We start from the raw sequence: 8,191 nt of genomic DNA, 5'->3' as shown, positions 1-8,191 counted from the left end.
ACTCCAGTCCACTTCGTGTTGTGTTATTCCACCAGTGAACACCAGTGGGTGATAAAATGTTTCTAAAGAGGGATTAGCTTGTTTTTCGCCTGAGCTGCTCCACTGGCCTCCTATACTGAACAAAAGTGACACCTTCAAAGAACCGCTCCCCTTTATGGTCATGACCAGAAGACTCCAGTGTGGCAGGAAGCCTTCCTGGAACCGCCGAGCAGTCAGTTTCCAGAGTACGAAGGCGGTTTCTGTCTGAGGATACACACGGTGCTGGTCGGGTTCACCTCCAGGATCTTGTCTCCGACAGACGGAGGCTGGCGTACCGCTGCTTACTGCTGCCATCCGCCATTACCTCTGTGTACACACCTGAAACTTCAGGCAGTTGATGAGGGTTTCACCGCTCAGATTTTATCTGACTAAGGACCCATTTAACCCTAATGTGGATTTTAAAGGGCCAGTATCATGTAAAATTAAATTTTTGATCTTCCCATCATGTTTTCATGTTTCTCCCTCATAAAAAACAAACCTGGAGTGTTGCTTTGAATCTTCCATGTCTGAGAAACCCTAAAATCTCCATGGCAACTATTTAGATGCAAAATGCCTGGGTGAACCTAGCCCCACCTCAAGGCTCAGATCTTCCCCCACTCTGCTCCTTCAGACTATCCAGCAGCAATTAATAAAAAATCAATTTTACTTATAATACCCTTTATATTGCAAAGGCAACTGACAAGCAAAGCTGCCATTTCATGGCAACAGGCCAGGTGGTTGGAGTGTCTTGCCCAAGGACACATACAACGAGGGCCGGGAATCGATCTGGTGATCCACGACTACATGACAAACTCCTGCCGCCGGAGTCACGTGACGCGCTCGACATGATGGCTGCCTAGGAGCGTCCCTCATAATGCATTTTACATGTAAATCGGGCAGGGAGCCAATGAATCAGCGTCAGGTATTAAGTGTTATCTCTAAACTAGTGGTAAGATGTCTAAGTCGAGCAGAAACTCAGTCAAACCCAGCGCAGCTGGAGGAGGAACCAAATGTGGCGAGGTTGCTACTGCTAGCCCTGCTAACCTAGCTCAGGATCAGGCTAACCGGGCATACTGAGGCAAAAGCTCAATGACATGGAAAACAGAGGGCGCAGGAATAATTTGCACTTTCTGGGTTTTACTGAATCCTGCGAAGGAAGCGACTTGGTGGCATTTCTGAAAGCAACTCTACCGACGCTTCTGAACATTAACTTTCCCAAGGGACTTGAAATTGAGAGGGGACATAGGCTGGGTCCATTGTCTCCTGGTTTAGGTAACCAGCCCCCCGTCCGAGACCCATCATTGCGTGATTCGAGAGATTTTAAGACCGAGAACGCATCGCCAAAGCCGCTCACAAGATGGGAGACCTGATCTGGAGAGATTATGGTGTTTCCGGACTATTCTGCTTCTCAGCGATAAACGCAGAAAGTTTGATGAATGTAAGAAACTACTCCATGAGAAACGCGTCCGCTTCTTCCTAAACTACCCAGCCGTGCTTACTGCGAAAACTTCACGGGGGCTTTGAGGACCATAAGAAGGCACTGGCTTACATCCGATCCGATCTACAGAATGACCGGGCGGCGATATGGATCGTGGAAGCCCCACTGGGTGAGGCATCGAGGGCAGAAATTATTCTTTGGATCTTTATGGATACGCTAATGCAGGAACTGATCTTCTTATTTACTTCTGTTCGGACTCATTTGAACGTCACTGATGGGTGAGGCTACATAAAAAAAATAAATAAAAAAATTTGTATCTGTCTGCTGGGTTTTAAGGCTGGAAAGGATCACTATAATTCTAAGTTTTGTGCATTTCATTCAAATTTACACCTGTTTTTGCACCTTACTCTTTTTTTGGGGGTGTGGGGGGGTATGTCACCCGCACTTCTTGGACGGGTTGGGAGGTGGGGGGAGTTTTGGGGTGGTCTAGGTTAAGTGTGATGACGGACCAGAGTAAGGGTTGGTTGTATAAACATAGCTGGTTAGATATATTTGGACTGTTGTTTGGGTGTGTGTGTGTGTGGATGGATGGGGGGTCGTTCTACGTTGTTGGAATTTGTGAATGTTGTTGCCTTGTTCTTTTTTTTTATATTGTTTTTTTTCTGTTTGTTTTGTCCAGCCCGCCGATACCTATAAGGTTACAGTATTGCCTACTCCATATGCATTTTAAATATCTCATTCAGTAGTAATAACTTGAGTCTCATGAGCTGGAATGTCAAAGGTCTTAATAATGTCATAAAGAGAAAAAAGATATTGTCCTTTATTAGAGCTAAAAATTGCCAAATTGTTTTTATCCAGGAAACACATCTGTCTTTGCTGGAATCATACAGACTGGGTGCAGGCAGGGTAGGATTTGTGGGTGCAGGTTGTGGGAGCAGTAATAGGGGTGTAGCCATTCTTATTGATAGACGTTTGCAATTTAAATGTCTGAAGCAGAGCATGGATAAGGAGGGAAGGATGCTTCTAATGCTATGCGAGATCCAAGGTTATAACATTTTGGCAAATGTGTATGCACCAAATGTTGATGACCCTTCCTTTTTCGGACAGCTGGAAAAGAAACTAATCGATCTAGGAAATTACCCCATTATTGTAGCAGGACACTTTAATTAGGTGATGGACACAACTTTAGACCAAAGCACTACAATAACACCCATTCCAAAAACACACATTGCGCTTAAAGGTATGTGCAAAGCTTGTTGCCTTGCGGATGTTTGGCGGTTGCAAAATCCTTCCGGTAGGGATTATACTTTTTACTCTCCCCCACATCAATCTCTTTCAATAATTGATATTTTTCTGGTATCTAAGCCAATAATGACAGCTGTGGCCTCCACGAGCATTGGGAGTATGATATTGTCAGATCATAGCCCTATTTACCTTTTTATGTTTGCGATTAATACAACTGTGAGAAGTCCTAGATGGAGGCTAAATTCTAGTCTCTTACTAGATGAGGCTTTCAAAGACTCTTAGATCACAAATCAAGTTGTACATCGATAGGAATATTGCCTCAGCTCCCTCTGCTGGAGTGGCTTGGGAGGCGCTAAAGGCATATTTAAGAGGTTACATCATCCAGCAGGCTTCATCTAAAAAGAAGCCAAACACTATTAAGCTAATTAATTTAGAAAGACAAATTGAGATTACAGAGTCTAGTTTTAAAAGGGATTATTCTTTGGTAACCTTGAACAAACTTACAAAGCTAAAGTAAGAATATAATACTATTATGTCAGAAAAAGCTGAATTTAGCCTATTTCAGCAAAACTACTTTGAGGAGGGAGATAAGGCAGGTAGACTATTGGCTAGATACATTAAGCAAAGAGAGGCGATGAGTTCCATCTCAGCTATTAGGAATAGAACTGGTGAGCTTGTTTCGGATCGACATGAAATAAATGCAGTATTTAGTGATTACTACAAGAATCTCTATAGCTCAGAATCAACAGCCTCACAAGAAAATATCAAGGAATTTCTTTCAGATTTAAATCTGAAAGAATTAAATCTGAGTACCATCACATCAACTTTAGGATCTAGACTGCCCCATTACTATTGAAGAAATAGTCGAGGTGATTAAACATCTACCCTCAAGTAAGGCTCCCGGGTTAGACGGCTTCACAGCTGAGTTTTATAAAACGTTTCCTTAAGAGCTATCCCCTCTGCTTTTGAATACTTATAATGAATCATTTAACAGACAAAGGTTGCCTCCTACACTTTCATAAGCGGTTATCACTCTTATCCTGAAAAAAGACAAGGAACCTTCAGAATGCAAAAATTATCGACCTATTAGCTTAACATCATATGATAGTAAAATATTATCAAAAATCCTAGCTAGTCGTTTGGACCGAGTACTAACCTCATTAATTCATTCGGATCAAGTTGGATTTATATATTCTCACACCTCAGATGACAATATTAGAAGACTTATAGACATTATGTGGGCAGTTCGGAAAAGCCTGACACCTGTGGTTGCTTTGTCGTTGGATGGAGAAAAGGCATTCGACAGAGTTGAGCGGCAATATCTGTTTCTAACTTTGGAAAGCTTTGGCATTAGTAAAAATTTTATAGACTGGATTCGGCTTATATATGCTCGGCCAACGGCATCTGTCCTAACAAATGGGGTAATTGGCCAACCATTTGAACTTAAAAGAGGGACCAGACAGGGGACCCCCTGTCTCCTCTACTCTTTGCATTAGCCTTAGAACCATTAGCGGCTGCTATTCAGAAAGAGGTTAATTTTCCTGGTATTACTGTAGGACATAGTTGTCATAAACTGATGTTGTATGCTGATGATATTCTTCTTTTTATGTCAGACCCAGTGAATTCCCTCCCCCTTTTGCTCTCCTTAATTAACATTCTCAAATATTTCTGGTTATAAGGTCAATTGGACAAAGTCGGAAGCCCTCACACTTTCTTCATTTTGCCCTAAAAATACATTTCCATCTAGCATGTTTTCTTGGCCTAGAAGGGTATTAAGTACCTTGGAATAACTTTTCCACCCCAACAGACTGATTTGATTAAGATAAATTTTGAACCATTACTAGAAAAATGAGGGTGGATGTAGAGCGTTGGAGTGTACTATATCTTTCCATGTGGGGGAGGGTAAATACTATTAAAATGATCTGTGCTCCCAAATTTAACTACCTGCTACAGGCTCTACCAGTACATGTCCCTATAATATATTTTAAACAGTTTGATAAGATCTGTAACTTGTTCATATGGAATAAGAAAAAACCCAGGCTGAATTTGCGAAAACTACAAAGACCTGTAGACAGAGGGGGTTTAGGTATGCCTAATTTACTTAATTACCACTATGCTTTTCCTTTCAGGCATTTGGCACATTGGTTTCTGCCCCCTGAGAGAGCCCCACCCTGGTTCTCTCTTGAGAGTGTGGTGTGTCTACCATTTGCATTGACTAGCTGCCTATCAATTAATCTCTCCCCTCAGAATCAGTCACATCCTGTTCTCTCCCATCTGAAGGGACTATGGAAAAAAATATCTCAGATTTTTAAATTTGACCCACATCTCAATAAATCTGCTAGTATTTGGCATAACCCCAAACTCTGTATAGGCAAAACCCCCTTTTTTTGGAAGTCCTGGTTTCAAAAAGGAATATGTGAGATAGGAGATTTATATGAGAATGGCTCATTGAAGTCCTTTGAAACATTGGTTGGGGAATTTAAGTTACACAGACAAGATTTCTGGAGATATTTACAATTAAGACATTTGCTGGTTAAAACTTTTGGTTCCCCCACTATTATTCCTGTAAGCTGCAACACACTGGCAGATATAAAGAAGGTGTTTGGTGATGGGCATGAAGCTTCAGTTGTCGACAGCCTTGGATCCTAATATTATGTCTCTTAAGAGTTCTTGGGAAACAGATCTAAATCTTAGTTTCACAGAAGAGGAATGGCTTTCAATTCTTAGGAATGGGAAGAAAAGTTCGAGGGAACTAAAAACAAGACTGGTGCAATTTAAGATTCTACATAGAGTTTATTGGACTCCATACAGACTATACAGGGTTGGCTTGTCAGAAACCTCGGGTTGTTGGAAGTGTCAAAAGGATAATGGCACACTGGTACATATGCTATGGGACTGTCCAGAAATCCAAGATTATTGGTCATCAGTTCACAAAGTCATAGAAAAAATGATTGGCTCACCTGACTTCCTCTCTCTCGCAGTGGGTACTGACAGCTGTAATGCTGGGGAGGGAGTGGAGGGGTCCATCTGTCCCTTCTCTCACTCATTGGTATAAGTCACTGGGGCAGCTTGCTGCCTTAGAGAGATTATCTTATAGACTGTTAAATGGGGTTCAGGAGTACAACAGGAAGTGGTCCAGCTACTTGTCATGCATGGGTTAAATGGCATTTCCAGCTCGGACATAATTAGACTAGAGGAATTTACGGTAATGCTGTAATTATCTGAATGTATCGGGGTTATAGGGCAGTGTTATTTTATGTTATATTGCTTATGTCAATGTTCAGTTGATGTTTATGCGTCTTGTCTTTTTTTCTCTATTTTCACTGTAATTTTCTTTTATTATTTATTTTATTTTAATTTTTTTTTTGTTCAAGTAATTTCTGTTAACTGTATTGGCCTGAAGAACCTACAAGGACTAAACATTGTTTAGCTTATGCTAAATTGTAATATGCTAAATGTGGAATTAGGGTATATTTTTTTATTGGAAAATCAATAAAGTTCAGGTCATAAAAAACAAAAAAACTCCTGCCGCCGCCCCGTTAGCAACAGCTGGTGGAGCTGCTGCATCCAAGACGCATGTCGAAGGTTTGGAAGAAGTTAGGACTTTGATAACTCAGAAAGGTGAGCTGACTCAAAACTGTCCAAAAAAAAAATCAGGTACCATTAATTCTATTAGTTACATTCAGCGCTGCAAACTAAACTGGTTTCAGTGGTTTCCAGTTTGGAAGCTCGCTCTGCCCTGTGGCTCATTATCAGAGTCGGCTCGCCTTTTTCCAAAACTCTGATCTGATGGTCGACTAATTTCCAACAGAACCGGTCCATCAGAACAGACCTGAAGAACCCGACCAACTGATCTCCCTGAGCGGGACCGACCAATGACCTCTGACCTCAGACATGGATGTAGAAGCTTGATGGACAGACAGGGAGGAAACTGAGGTCTGATTGGGTGGGACGGTGGTCAGCTGATACAAGCAGCTGTTTTACTGCTCATCAGCTGGTCTGTGATCTACGCTGCAGCTCTTGATCTCCTCAGAACCAAAACTCTGCACTGATGACGACTTCTTCATTTGCAGTCCCAGCGCCCCCTGTAGGATAGACAGGACACCCACTCAGCAAAAGGAAATGGCAAGTATTCAAAAATCAAGATCTAAAACAGAAAATCTTCCCACACAGAGAGACTGAGCAGAAGGAGATTTCTTCCACAGGCTGCAGGAGTTCCTGCCGTCGCTGGGAAGACAGTCAGGAACCGGGGGAACCAGTCGGTCAAGGCTGGCGGTTCGAGTCTTGCTCAGTTTGACCGAGGAGAAAAGGCGATGCAGAGAGAGACGAGAGAGTCTATCTCTACTGAATCTGAAGAAAACAAAAGAGAACAGATTGGTTAATTTCTAAGAAAAACTGATCAGAGATCTGATTCATCAGATAAATATATCTTTCACTTTTCAAATAAAAATGGAAATTTGTTTTTACCTTTATCTGCAATATTGGCAATGATTTTTTTTTATTTCCTTGTCATCAGTTAGATTAATCTCAGATTTATTAAAGTTGCTCCTGATTGGTTGGCAGTTTAAAGGCCGGTTATGAAGAACAAGTTAGAACCGGCCTGAATCTGATTCCTCAACATTAACCATTTAAACCAATCAGAGTCCAAAGTGTCAGCTGGTTCTGCAGAACCACCAGACCAGCTTCAGGTTCTGGTGGCACAGACTGAGTCCAGTCCCAAAACTCACCCTGTGCCCTCTATGAAGTGTGGACTAAGTCAAAATGCACATCAGGGTTGGCGGTTATAGGCAGTAAAATTGGGACAATTCGCCACCGCATCCAAAATGGCCGACCGGTCACCATTCAGGCATTTTCAAAAAAGTACAATAAGTATAACATAGTTAATATTGTATAGAATTCCACTTGTCATTACTTCGCAGTTTGGGTTCATGTGTAAAGGGTGAAACAGCACCCCCTCCTGGTGGTTGGCAGGGTTACATATAGTGAACACAAACATCTCGTTGCCAGTTCATGAGAGATGGGCGCGAGGCAGGTTCACTGAGTTTAACGCTCCAGTAAAATGCTATGTTAGCTTGTTGCTAACATGAAATGCTGTCCCTCGTAAGGTGATGAACCCGCTGTGATGAACCCGATTCCTGATCAGTCCATATTCTGTTTCGCACAGATAAACGACGTTTCATCTCATCCTGTCTCCTGGCCCTTATTCACACAACGCAGAACTGATTTATGCTGATCGGTCAGAATTACCGAGGTTACATAAGCAATCAATTTTAGTATACATTAGAGATTTCTTTTGCAGGAGACATTTGGTCATTTAGATGTGTTTTGTTATGAGTTGCTGAATACTGAACAAATTTTGGTAGTATTCACAAATGTACAGTAGAGTAAAACAACAATTATTCCAATACTTTACATTTGAAAACCGATTTTTTTGTAACTATATTTCCACCTTTTAATTCAAAACAACAGGTTCAGAGATCTACAACAGAG

At 41.6% G+C, this 8,191-nt stretch overlaps 1 long non-coding RNA gene across 1 annotated transcript; it reads right to left on the bottom strand.

Moving 5' to 3' along the window:
- Window positions 1-1,763: 1,763 nt before the first annotated feature.
- On the bottom strand, window positions 1,764-7,822 carry LOC106940623 (uncharacterized). Its single transcript, XR_001423153.1, has 2 exons — window positions 6,871-7,822; window positions 1,764-6,786 (listed from the first exon to the last, which is right to left on the bottom strand). It is a non-coding gene; the product is annotated as an uncharacterized LOC106940623 (long non-coding RNA).
- Window positions 7,823-8,191: the final 369 nt, after the last annotated feature.

This window comes from Poecilia latipinna, unplaced genomic scaffold (genome assembly GCF_001443285.1).
Source record: "Poecilia latipinna isolate Pla-1442-1.1 unplaced genomic scaffold, P_latipinna-1.0 Scaffold3301, whole genome shotgun sequence".
NCBI classification, from domain to species: Eukaryota; Metazoa; Chordata; class Actinopteri; order Cyprinodontiformes; family Poeciliidae; genus Poecilia; species Poecilia latipinna.
This window is presented reverse-complemented; position numbering and strand designations above follow the sequence as displayed.